Source organism: Peromyscus maniculatus, chromosome 4 (assembly GCF_049852395.1).
Source record: "Peromyscus maniculatus bairdii isolate BWxNUB_F1_BW_parent chromosome 4, HU_Pman_BW_mat_3.1, whole genome shotgun sequence".
In the NCBI taxonomy this organism is placed as follows: domain Eukaryota; kingdom Metazoa; phylum Chordata; class Mammalia; order Rodentia; family Cricetidae; genus Peromyscus; species Peromyscus maniculatus.
This window is the reverse complement of record NC_134855.1, coordinates 98,540,410-98,554,140: the sequence shown is the minus strand read 5'-3', so window position 1 is coordinate 98,554,140 and position 13,731 is coordinate 98,540,410. Positions and strand designations below refer to the sequence as shown.

At 41.2% G+C, this 13,731-nt stretch overlaps 1 protein-coding gene across 11 annotated transcripts in view; it reads left to right on the top strand.

Moving 5' to 3' along the window:
- Ttbk2 (tau tubulin kinase 2) overlaps positions 1 to 13,731 on the top strand; it is a 132,888-nt gene that overhangs the window by 36,991 nt on the left and 82,166 nt on the right. The window lies entirely within an intron of this gene.

Genomic DNA, 13,731 nt, shown 5'->3' with positions numbered 1-13,731 from the left:
TAAGGATGAGAGATAATTAGAATCACCTACTACTGCTTTAGAAAGTGTTGTCCTAAATCCACTATGGTAACATTTGAATATTCCTTTGAGCCAATCATAAAAACCTTTGAGACATTTCTTCACTTGCCTTTGTATGTTAAACATTCTTGAATCACATCATGGAAGCTATCTTCAACTCATACTGCAGGATGGGTTAAAAATGATAAGTAAGGCTTGTGTGTTCCCACTAACTTTAGTTTCAGAGCTTAGCTCATCATTTTTGAAGTTCATCTTACTACTACTCAAGTACGTATACTTTTACTACAGTGACAAATCATTTTTTTCTGATGCCAGTCTGATAGTCATGCAAAACCCTGAATGTGTTGATAGTGTCTCGTCATCCCTGTTTAATGTGGTACACTGGTATTTCTGATATTAAAGATACATAAGGTTGATGACCATTGTTCTTCGTTCTAAGATTTCCGGTTGTCCAAATTCCTCTACCAGTTGTTTAATTGGATTGTAATGTAATGCTAAATAAAATTATAAATTTTCAAAGTTGATTTTTCCCATGGCACAGCACATCAGGAAGATAGTAGACCACTCAGCCCCCATTGCCCCTGCTAAACAACAAAGAATCAGAAAAGGAAAAACAGAGAAAAGAATGGCTCTTTCGTCGCGCCCCCCCCACCCCTTTTTCTCCCCTGGTTTTTCTCAACTCAGTGTGGAAGCCACAGATAAGTGCTGCTGGGATTGCCTCCTCCAGGGCTGCACAGTCTGGGTGATCTCCTCTAATACTGGCTGAGCCCGTGGGGCGTAGGTGATCAGCAGAGCTCGGCCTGGTCAGTGCCACATCACCAGTCTCCATCTCCTTGGCCCCAGGCCGGTGTCCTGTAAGACGGGGGATACTGCTACAGCTCTTTCAGGACTTCTGGCTACTGTGGCCTTGATTTACTTAGGATTCCATGTGATCCTAACTTAAAGATAGGGCTTAAAGATAAGTTTAATACCTTTTATGGGGAAAACTGTTGCTGGAGTTCGTTTTATGAGAAACTGATGGACATTTGTGCTCTTTTCAGTTTATCTTTTTTTTTTTTTTTTTTTGGACAGGGTTTCTCTGTGTAGCTTTGCACCTGTCCTGGATCTCGCTCTGTAGACCAGGCTAGCCTCGAACTCACAGAGATCCGCCTGGCTCTGCCTCCCGAGTGCTGGGATTAAAGGCGTGCTCCATCACCGCCCAGTTCAGTTTATCATTTAAAAGTTACTGTCTAAATGTTTTTCTTGTCTGCTTATACCTATATGAACCCTATTCCTCAGAACACCTTACTTTCCACAGATGGATAGGTTTTTAATCTTCTGGTCTGTATTTCAGTGAGGTTGTCCTGACCCTCTTCTTTTGGCTCCCTAACATAAGCCTCCTGCACAGTTCGGCCTCACAACTTCTTTGTTGAGAATGCTCAGCATCCTGACCTTTGGAGACTTTTTTGTGGTGCTGTGCTGTTCTTACTTTGCTGGTGGCAGGGAGTGACTCCAGTGTATTAGACAAGTAGAGGCTAGCCTCTTAGGAGATTAGTCTCCTGTATGCCAGGCTGACCTTACCTATTGTAGCCAAGGATAGCCTAGAACTTCTGATCCTCCTGTTTCCTGTCTCCTAAGTGATGGGATTACAGATGAATGCTGCTATACCTGGCTGACCATGGCAAAACAAAGAAGTTTCTCTGGCTAGAGCTGACAGCAGCCCTAATCTGTAGGAGCAAACGCAGTTGCTCAGAGGGTAACTTGACTAGCACATCATTTAGCAAAACAACAAGAGTAGCTTCCCAACTAAGACTTATGACCTCCATAGCCACAGGCTGGGACCTAGTTTATAGTACCAGATGTGAATTCCTTCCTGTGGCGTAGGCATTCAATCCAATCTAAAGTTTTGTTACATAACACAGTTCTTAAGAAAATAATTATAAAAAGGAATCCTTATAACACACTTGCCACTGTTCCATCACTGGTCTCAGCCTGCCTGGCCAGTCGGTGTTACTGCACACGGGGGCCATAGCTGGGTAAGACTGTCGATGGCAACTCTCCTAGCAGCCTGCCTAACTCCTTCTGGGACTGTGAAGGCTAGCTAGCAGGGGGGAAGCTTTCCAGCCCAGTGCAGGCTTGATGCCCTATATCTTGTGTCCAAAGCTAATGACGTCTTCAACAATAAGGGCTTGCCATCTAGTTCTACTGGGCAGCTACCAGTAGTGGCAATAACTTGTACTGCTTTGGGGGTTTTAGGAGCCTTTTTGACCAGCAACTTGTCAGGAGGTAGCTCATCCCTGGCACTGGGACTTTTATTTAATAATCATGGTTTGGGGGAGCATCTTTATCCCCTCAAAACAGGAGAGGTTCCTCCATTTAAATTCCTTAACATTTAAAAAAAAAATATATATATATATATAATTTTTTTTGGTGTGTGTGTGTGTGTGTTTGAGAGAGAGGAGAGGAGAGGAGAGGAAGAGAGAGAGAGAGAGAGAGAGAGAGAGAGGAGAGAGAGAGAGAAGAGAGAGAATATTTGCATGTGTGTGTTAGTACTTACAGTGGACAGAATAGGTATTGGATCCCTAGAACTGGAGTTAGAGGTAGTTGTAAGCCACCTTATGTGGCTCTGGGGACTGAATTCTAGTCTAGTGTGATGTAAGAGCAGCTCTCAACTATTGTAAGCCTCATTAAGTTGTGGTGTTTGTTTGCTTGTTTGTTTTTGTTTTTGAGGCAGAGTTTCTCTGTGTAGCGCTGGCTGTCCTGGAACTCGCTCTGTAGACTAGGCTAGCCTTGAACTCATGGAGATCCTGCCTCTGTCTGCAGAGTGCTGGGGTTAAAGTTGTGTCCCACCACTGCCTGGTGAAAAGCGTTGGTGTTCTTTGAAGGTCTGCTAAAGTTTACCAGTAAAAACATCTAGACCTTGTCTTTTTTTTCAGTTGGGAGATTATCATTTCAGTCTCACTGTTTGTTATATCTGTTTAAATTGTCTCATTTTGACTTAATTTGGCATATCATATGTATCCAGAAATTCATTCCTTTTAGACTTTCCAATTTATTGACATTATGCTTCCAAGGGAAGAGCTAGTGATTTTCTGAATTTCATTAGTATCTGTTGCAGTAGCTCATTTTTCATCTCCAAGTGTATTATTTACACCTTTATTTGGTTAGTTTGGCTAAGACTTGGACAATCTTGTTTATTTTTTCAGTGAACAAACTCTTTGTTTCATTGAGTCTTTGTATTTTGTTTGTTTCAATTTCATTAATTTCTTCCCTGCTTATAGTGATTTTTTTTGTCTTATTTGAGATTTGATGTGTTCTTTGATTTCCAGGCCCCTTAGGTATATCATTATTTATTTGAGTTCTCTGATTTCATAATCTAATCCTTATAGGATTACTTTTAGGAATCATTGTATATAGGATTCATTGTATCCCACAGTTTTGGTATGTTGTGTTTTCATTTTTATTTGATTTTGGGAATTTTTAATTCCTTTTTGATGTCTTCAAAGGCCCATTCATCATTCAATAGTATGTTGTTTAATCTCCATGAGTTTGTGTTTCAGGGGTTTTCTTGTTTACATGTAGTCTTACTCCCTTGCGTATGACACAAAGAATTATTTTAGGTTTTTTTTTTTTGTTTGTTTGTTTGTTTGTTTGTTTTTTGTATTTGCTGAGACTTGCTTTGTGCCCTGTTTTAGAGAAAGTTCCATGGGCTGCTGAGAAGAACATGTATTCTGTCCCATGTGGATAGAGTGTTTTATAGAGGTCACTTGATCTCCAATGTCATTTAATTCATGGATTTCTCTTAGTCTGTGGGGAAAACATAGCAGTTGGTAAGAGTGGGTATTCAGGTCACCCACTGCTATTGGGCTCGGGTTAATCTGTGGCTTTGCATCCAATATTGTTTTATGAAATTGGATCCACTGTATTCAGGGCATTTGCATCAGGAGTGTATGTCTTCTTAACGGGCTGCCCCCTAATCAGCCTCTTCATCTTGCCTCACTAAGTTAGGTTTGAAGTCCATTATGTTAGCTATTAGAAGAATAACACCTGCTTGTTTCCAAGTCCATTTGATTGAAATTTCTTTTTCCACTCTTTACCCAAAGGTAGTGTCTCTCTGTTATGTGAGGTGTGTTTCTTGGAGGCAGTAAATACATGGCTCCTGCATTTGATCCAGTTGTCTTGTCCGTGTCTTGATTGGGGATGGAGACCATTAATACTCAGAGTTACTGTTGGAAGGTGTGTATTGATGGCTCTCATTTTGTTGATTTCTGCAGTGATCTTTTCTTATGTAACTACTATCCTAGTGTTTTATTTCATAGATGGATTTGTTTTTCCTTTTCAGTTTGAAGAATTCTTCAAGTATTTTCTGTAGATCTGGCTTAGGGTTATAAATTCCTTTAGTCTACTTTTATCATGGAAACTTTATTTCTCCTTCAGTTACAACAAATATCTTTATTGGGTGTTAAAGTCTGGATTGGCAGTAGTTGTCTTTCAGAACTTGAAATAGGGCCAATGAGATGGATCAGTGGATAAAGACATTTACTAGCTTGATGACCTGAGTTCAATACCAGAGTCCCACATAATGAAAGAAGAGAACTGACTTCTGCAAGTTGTCTCCTGACCGCCACACACATGTCCTGGTGCGCACACACATCAAATAAATAAATGCATTTTTTTTTGTTTTGTTTTTCAAGACAGGGTTTCTCTGTGTAGTTTTGGTGCTTGTCCTGGATCTCACTCTGTAGACCAGGCTGGCCTTGAATTCACAGAGATCCGCCTGCCTCTGCCTCCTGAGTGCTGGGATTAAAGGCATATGCCACCACTGCCTGACAATAAATGCAATTTTTAAAAGGATGAAAAAATAACTAGAAACATATCTGTCCAGGTAGTTCTCCTGACTTTTAAAAAGTGGAACAATCTGCAGTTAAACAGTTCTTAGTCACCTGCCTTTATATTGGCTTGGTTTCTCTCTTGCTGCATTCAGTATATTTTCTTTGTTATAATTTAATATGACACAGAAGGTTTTGGTTTTGTCTGATACCCAAAAACGCTTCCCATATTCAGATATGGATTGGCGGATCCTTTCCTAACTCTGGAAATGTTTCTGTTTTGTAAAGATTGATGTCATTTATGTATGTGTTTGTGTGGGAGGTGCTGACAGAGGCCAGATGGTGTTAGAGCTGGAATTTCAGGTGGTTGTGAACCACCAACATGGCTGCCGGGACCCAGTGCTGCTGCTCTGCAAACCTGGCAAGCATTCCAGCCACTGGACTGTCTCTCCAGCCCACTTGGATTGAAAAAAAAGAACTTTGAAATGGCTCAGCTGTTAAAAACACTTGTTGCCAGGCCATGGTGGCTCATGCCTTAAAATCCCAACACTCGGGAGGCAGAGGCAGGTGGATCTACAGAGCGAGTTCCAGGAAAGGTGCAGAGCTACACAGAGAAACCTTGTCTAGAAAAAAACAAAACAAAACAACAACAACAACAAAAAAAAACAACAAACAAACAGAAAAACACTTGTTGCTTTTATACAGGACCCCAGTTTGGTTCCCAGCACCCATATGGCAGCTCATAACTATTCATACTCCAGTTTCAGGGGATCCGGCCTTCTGACCTCCATAGGTGCTGACCACATGTGCACATACATACATGCAGGCAACACACTCATAGAACTAAATCTAAAAACATGTTTCCTATGCCTATGTGGCTTGATTATTCTTCTGTGATTTTTAGCCATAGATTTGATCTTCTCACCCTTCTCCCACATGTCCTGCTGGAACCTGGGGATTATTTTATCCTTGTTCCTGTTGGATGGTCCAGTTCCTCTGCCTCGTCTTCAGACCCATGCTCTGTCCTCCCCTTCATCTACAGAGCGGCTTGTTTGACGTGTTTATTTCCCTAGATCGGATTTTTTTTTTTGTCAGCATTTCCTTTGTTAATTTCCTCTTACATTGCCTTCCTTACTTCATTCAGCAATGTGTGTTCTCAACTGGGAGCTCATTTTCGTCTTTGAATATATTTACTCTTTAGAGCTATCTGTCTGGGACTACATTTTAGAAGTCACTTTCATTAAATGCCATCACTGTAGGGTTTTTGGAGGAGTTATGTTGTCTTGGTTTTTCTTGTTCCTCATGTTGCTGCACTGGGCTTTACACATCTAAAATTATTTCTTTGTGTTGGACCTGAGAAAAAAACCATTTCCATGAGCCGGGTGGTGGTGGCGCACGCCTTTAATCCCAGCACTCAGGAGGCAGAGCCAGGTGGATCTCTGTGAGTTCGAGGCCAGCCTGGGCTACCAAGTGAGTCCCAGGAAAGGCGCAAAGCTACACAGAGAAACCCTGTCTCGAAAAACCAAAAAAAAACAAAACCAAAAAACCATTTCCATGACTGTCTGATGAAAGCAAGCTGTATTTAGAAGTAAGTGTACAAGGGACTGGCCAGAGTGGCCAGACAGACGACTGCCTCCCACTAAGGCAGTGTTTCCGAGAGCAGCTCCTCACTGGCTTTTGAGGTCCCTTCTATGGGACAGGGCTAGGGTTGATAGAAAACAGCTTTCAAGATAACTGGCTGTTAGCACATGGACAGACGAGTAGGGGCCTCAGGGCTCAAGGCTGCCTGTGGGGTAGATAAGTGCAAGAATCCATCATGTGGAAGGGGAGTCCTCAAGGTACCAGGGAAGATACATTTTTGTAAGGCAAAAGGGCAGTCGTATATCACAGGTGCAGAAGTTTAGCAAGGCAAAGGGGTGAGTATACATCATGGGGTCACAAGTTCAGCATAGATTAAAAACCATGGTTTACAGGATACATTAGGCTTAGGAAACAGAAACTTATTCTTGTAAAGCCTGCAGACTTAACAATGTATAATAATGTGGCTCCTGGTTTGGTTCTGCATTTGCTTGGTTTAATGTTTAAATCAGCTGTATTATTTCAGTTGGAGTATTTGCAATGTTCACATAGGATTTGGATGTGATAGAGTTGAATGTTCAGGAAAATAGTTCCTCAGTCCAAGATCTCATTCTCTGAGTAACTAAGTGTGAGAGGCACCATGGCTGATACTTATGAAATGTAGATGTGACACTTGCCAATTACTAACAGTGGCCCCTTTGACTTCAATAACTGTTTGATAAACAGTCAAGGATAGTATAGATTATACTCAGATTTTAGTGGGAGTGAAATAGGGTGGGTGAGGATAAGGATTAAGTATTAAATGGACTTGGAAGAGAAAAAATATTGGGGTATATAAAGTATGTAGGAAGGGCAATACCGCTAGGATCCATGGATTTTAGAGACTGTTAGGGTTATGGAATGTTATACTAAGAGACACAAAGCATGAAAAAAAAGAAGATGTAAGAGTAAGTGAGGAGGGTGGCCAGGCAGTGGTGGCGCACGCCTTTAATCCCAGCTCTCAGGAGGCAGAGACAGGCAGATCTCTGTGAGTTTGAGGCCAGCCTGGTCTACAGAGTGAGTTCTAGATAACCAGGACTATACAGAGAAACCCTGTCTCCAAAAACCAAAAATAGAGGGGGGTGTATATGAGATGTGGCTGGAGAGCAGATAGAGTACAGTCAAGAACGCCTTAGAGTAAACTGGTGAGGAAACACACAAGAGTCTGAAAACCTAACAGAGCAAGATACAAACAAAAGGCAAAGCCATCATGAGACATACATGCAGGGGTGGAAATTAAGTAATAGAACATAAGAAATAAAAGTACTTAGGAAGTGGATTCCTGGTGTGGCTAGACTGAGTTGGAAGGTGAAGTTCTCCGATCTCTGTCTCTGCAGGTTCCACATTGTGTTGTGTGCTGGAGGGACAAGTAGGAGCTGTTGGTCTGTGCAGCCTGGGTTCTGTTGGCGTTCTAGTGTGTAGTGGGGAGGCCCTTTCCTAGTAGTACCCCCATCCCCACCCCCGTGCGCTGCCCCGCCATCCCCCCCGCCCCTTTGCTCTTCTGATCCTCAGGTCAGGTGTGTATGAGGAGCAGCTCTTCCCTCACAGTTCTGCTGCTCTCTTAGGCAGCTTGATTCTGTCATCAGTGAGCACGCTAGGATCCTCAGCCTTTCCTGCCTGCTTCTCTGTAGGAATCTAAGGTTTTTTACAGACCTTGTCTCTTGATGGATACAGCTGGCACTTTTCAATGTGTGGGTCCTTTTGTTTTGTTTGTTTGAGAAATGGTCTCATTATGTAGACCAGGAACTCTCCTTGTAGACTAGGCTGGCCTTGACCTCACAGAGATCTACCTGCCTCTGCCTCCTGAGTGCTGGGATTATAGGCGTGTGCTACCACCACCTGGCAATAATTTTTATTTGGGAATTTGAGCTTTTTTATTTTTGCATATAAAAGGGCCCAATATTTGGAGGAGTTTAAAGTGTTGTAAAATTACTTACTATATCTTTTTTGTCAAAGGGAGTCATCCTCGGATCTTTAAAAGTTTATACATTGTTCATTTGTTTCTGTTTGTTATGAAATTGTATAATATAAATGTAACAATAATTCTTCAGAACTACTCTGGGGAGATGGCTGAGTGATTAAAGCTTGCTGGGAAGGCATGAGGACTCGAGTCTGGATCCTTAGAACTCACGTAAACTCCAGGTGGGTGTGTTGGCCAGAGTAGGCTGGCTTTGACTGAGAGGTCCTGTCTCAATGAGTAAAATGGGAGAGCACACACACATGTGAGCATACATGGAAAAATGTACATATACACATGTATACCATACACATGTAAAAATGTAAAAGAACACATATTCTGTAGGTAGATTTTTCTGATTTATATGTGTGTTTTCATAAAAATTTCAAAGTAATGAATTTTGTTTATTTAAAAGTCACTACGTTAGGGGCTGGAGAGATGGCTCAGCGGTTAAGAGTGCTGGCTCTTCTTCTAGAGGACACGGATTCAATTCCCAGCACCCACATGGCAGCTCTCACCTGTCTATAACTCCAGTTCTAGGGGAGCCAACACTTTCACACAGACATATATGCGGGCAAAACACCAATGAACATAAAACAAAAGTAAATCATTAAAAAAAATCAGTGCCTTAACTCAGTGAAGGACTAGGAAGTTGTTTGGCCTTTCTGCCCTGTATTAACTGTTGTCAGTGATCTGCATGAGCTAAGAACAACTGAGAGTGTTCTGTTTGTCTAGTCCTTTGATGAGACCCTGAGAATGACTGAAAAGTTTCTCTTTTACATTGTCTAAGAGCAGGCAAAGACCTTTTGTGTTTAATCTCGGGGCCTCTGTTTCTCTCCCTCTTCTCCTCTTTCCTATGCCCATTCTTTCTTTTGGTAGGTCTTGCAGCTGCCCTGACAGGCTTGCAGCTTGCTGTGTAAACCAAGGTGTCTTTGGAGCTGGAGTGAGTCTCCTGCCTCTGTGTTCTGAGTGCTGGGATTACAGGAGTGTGCTTCCACACCTGTCAAACAACCCTATTACTATCAAGAAATAACAGAGTAAATGCAGTTGTTTGCTAGCTAATTGTATTCTTTGGTGTAACAACTGGAAATTAATCTTACCCATGTAAGTACAGGGAAAAACTACATTTTTCCTTGCAGCCCATAAAGAAAACCATGACTGTGTTTTGGTTTGGGGGATTTTTTCTTTAACTTTGATATTGTGGATATGACAGTTTTAACTTTGACTTTTGTCTATGTGCTACAGAGTGTAAACTGAGCTAGTTGAGAAGGAACGCTGATCTTACAGAACAATTGCATTATTACTCTGCTCCTGCTGCGGAGTATGACTCCTTCCTTTCCCCAGTCTTAAGACTAGAAAAACTAGAGCTGGAGAGATGGCTCAGTGGAGTAGGAGCACTGGCTGCTCTTCCAGAGGACCCAGCATCTACATGTTGGCTCAAGCATCTGGAACTCAGTTCCAGGAAATGCAAGACTTTTTTAACCCATTGGGCACTGCGTGGTGTGATACATATACATACATGTAGGCATAATGCCCATACACAAACAAATAAATAAAAATTTAAAAATAAATAAAAGAATATAAAAATATGACATAGGTAGATTAGACCATTGCTCTAGTAAGTACAGAAGACTGCCTAGGAAAGTTCCAAAGGGACCTCATACCTCATTGTAGCCTTTATTCTTTTATAAATCTATAATCTGCTCTTTTGATGTATATTGTTTTCCTCTTAAAGTTATTTTCACATGTTCTTGTTGATGTTTTTCTTTCTGTCAAAGGGTATTAGCAGATCTCTGAGATCTTTGTTTGTTCGGTCTAGTCTTGTAAACGTTATTTTATTATAATTGTGTGCCTGCACACTCATGAGGATAGAGTGATGTCAAGAAGACAGCTTCTGCCAGGCGGTGGTGGCGCACGCCTTTAGTCCCAGCACTCGGGAGGCAGAGCCAGGCGGATCTCTGTGAGTTCGAGGCCAGCCTGGGCTACCAAGTGAGTTCCAGGAAAGGCGCAAAGCTACACAGAGAAACCCTGTCTCGAAAAACCAAAAAAAAAAAAAAAAAAAAAAAAGAAGACAGCTTCTGTGGAGTCAGTTCTCCTTTTCTACCTTCTACCCTTCCCTGTGTTTGGGCTTGAGCCGCAAAGTGCTCCCGTGCACTGAGCCATCTCATAGGCCCCTTCCCTTTTTTCTTTTCTTTCCTTTTGTCTTTTTGTAATAGGGTTTCCTGATGCCCAGGCTGGTTTCCAACTCACTATGTAGCTGAGGTTGACTTGGAACTGACATCCCTAATGCTGAACTCTCAGGCATGTGCCACCGTACCCACTTTAGTGGCTTGGTTTGGTTTTGCTTTTTTGTAATACTAGGGACTGAATCCTTGACCTCCCACATGTTGGGTGAATAATCTACTATTGAACTGTATGGTATGCCTTGTCCCAAGTCTTTCTTGTACTTTTTACTTGGAAACAGAGTCTTGCTAAGCTGACCAAGCTGGCTTTGAAATTGTGATTCTCCTGTGTCGGCCTTCCAAGTAGCTTGAATTATGAGCTTGTAATTTTTTTATTCCTCCCTTCTTTTGTTTTGTCCTCTCCTTTTTTCTTTTTCTTGTGTCTTTAGAAAAATATATAAGATATTTAAAAAGCCTAGATTATTTTAAAGAACAGATCCATTTCCTCTAACGGAATATTATATATATGTTCATTTACACATATTTATATGTGCTCTTGTGCATAAAGAAAGTATGCTATTAAGCTCTCCAGGCATTTGAAATAGATAGGTTCAGGGAAATAATTATCATTTATTTTTTTCCTTTATACCTTTTTGTGCTTAAGAAATTAAAAAGAATCATGCAAGCATAAGAAGTTGTAGATGTAGGGGTTGGGGATTTAGCTCAGTGGTAGAGCGCTTGCCTAGCAAGCTAAAGGCCCTAGGTTCGATCCTCAGCTCCAAACAAACAAACAAAAAAAAAGAAGAAGAAGTTGTAGATGTAGCTTAGTGATCAAAGTGCTTGCCTACCACATGTAATACCCTGAGATTAATTCTGAGGAAAACACACGCACATACACACACGCACGCACGCACACAAAGCTAACAAGACTGCAGTGGTAATTACAAATCATCATTTATACCCTTACTGTTTGTCTTCTCTTTAATTTTTTTAATGTTTTGTATTATAGAATGTCAATATTAACATATTAGAGCTGGGCGGTGGTGGTGGCGCATGCCTTTAATCCCAGTACTAGGGAGGCAGAGGTAGGCAGATCTCTGTGAGTTTGAGGCCAACCTGGTCTACAGCGTGAGATCCAGGAACGGCGCAAAACTACACAGAGAAACCCTGTCTCGAAAAACCAAAAAAACAAAAAACAAAAACAAAAACAAAACAAAAAAACATATTAGTAAATGGTACTGCTATGCATTGCCTGGCTCTGTGGTTACACACACAGGGGAGTGGACAGCGTGACCCAAGAATGACAGTGAGGCTTCATGGGGTCTGGGCCCCTGGCATCTGGATTTTTAAAATAAAAACAGAATCTTTGCAATCTTGGCCAAATTAGACAAAGGAAAAAGAAAATGACTTATGCAGGACCAATCTTTAACAAGTCATCCTGAAATTAGCATTGCCCCTTCCAGCCCCTCTCTTAATGAGGACTTCCAGGTTCATGTTGAGCAGCATCATGCATGTTCATCTGGATATTTTGTGACTCTAGAGTGGGTTAGAGTCTTAGTCTTACATTCTCCCTCACCATGACCAGAATGAAGAGAACATCTGTGCTGCAAGGGCTTTTAATAGTGAATGTCAGAGCGCTCATTCAGCGCTAGACAAACTGACTTTCAGAATTTTGGAGAACTTAGTTTTCATTTCTGTAAAGAAGGAATAAGTAAGTGGAAATGAAAAAAGAAGGGAGCTGGGATGCTGGGAACTTTGGAAGCAGTGTCCGACACATTGATTGTGCTGGCCAGTAGGATGGCTTTTTATATTGCCATTTGATTTTTTTCACTGTGAATCAGACTCATAAAATCAACAAGTTGGACTGAATGTATCAAAAACACAATAGAAATTTGAGAAGCATATATAAGTAGGGCTGGGCTGTATCTCAGTAGAGTGCTTGCCTGGAGTGCTCAATGGCCTCGGTAGAAAGTCTTGACAAAGATACAGAAGACCTAAAGAAGAACAGAGTAAGATGTGTAACAGTGAGAAATACACTATCAAATGAGAGTCTCAGTGGATGGGACCAGTAGCAGATCGGATATGACAAGTGAGAGTCAGCAAATTTGAAAAGGTATTGGTAGAAATTAATAGAAGAAAAAGAGGTTTAAAAAATGAACAGCCTTGCCAGGTGGTACTGGCACACACCTTTAAACCAGCACTTGGGAGACAGAGGCAGGTAGATCTCTTGAGTTCAAGGCCAGCCTGGTCTCCAGAGTTCTAGGACAGCCAGGGCTACACAAAGAAACCCTGTCTCAAAACCTTAAAAAAAAAGAAAAAAAGAACAGCCTGTTTGACCTATATCAGAGTACCAGAAGATCAAGCATTTGTATCACCAGATACTTGGGATAAGAAGATAATGAGTTTGGAGTAACAAAAACATGAAAAATACAATTGGGCATGGTAATGTACACCTTTAAACCCAGCACTCAGGAAGCAAAGGCAGGCAATTCTCTGGGAGTTCAAAACCAGCCTGATTTACATAGCAAGTTTCAGGCCAACCAAAGCTACACAGTGAAACCTGTCTCAAAAAAAATTTTTTTTTTTTTTGTTGAAGAAATAATGGCCCTGAAAAAGAAGAAACTGGGCAGAATGGTGTGTGCCTTCAATATCCAGCATTTTGGAAGCAGAGGGAAGAGGATCACGAGTTTGAGGCCAAGGAGATACTGTTTGAAGAAGAAAATAAAAAACATAAACAAAATCAAAGAAAAAAATCATTTCTGTTGTATATAAATCTCAAAGAATCCACACACTTTTTTTTTTTTTTTTGAGACAGGGTTTCTCTTTGTAGCCCTGAACTCACAGAGATCTGCTTGCCTCTGCCTCCTGAGTGCTGCAATTAAAGGCATGCGCCACCACCGCCTGCATTAAAAAAAAAAAAAATTGAGTACATAATTTAGCATAATGCCTCACTCAGACCACAGAGAGCAAACATTATGGTTTTGTTTTGTTTTTTTTTAGCAATGATCAATTGAAAACTGAATTAAAACACAATTCCAAAAAGTATATATAAAATTATCTGCTCTGAGGTCTGAAGTATAAAATAGTGTTAATGAGTCAGAGGCGGCCGGAATGGTGGTGTGTGCCTGTGATCCCAGGATGGGAGCGGCAGACACAGGAAGGCCAGGGG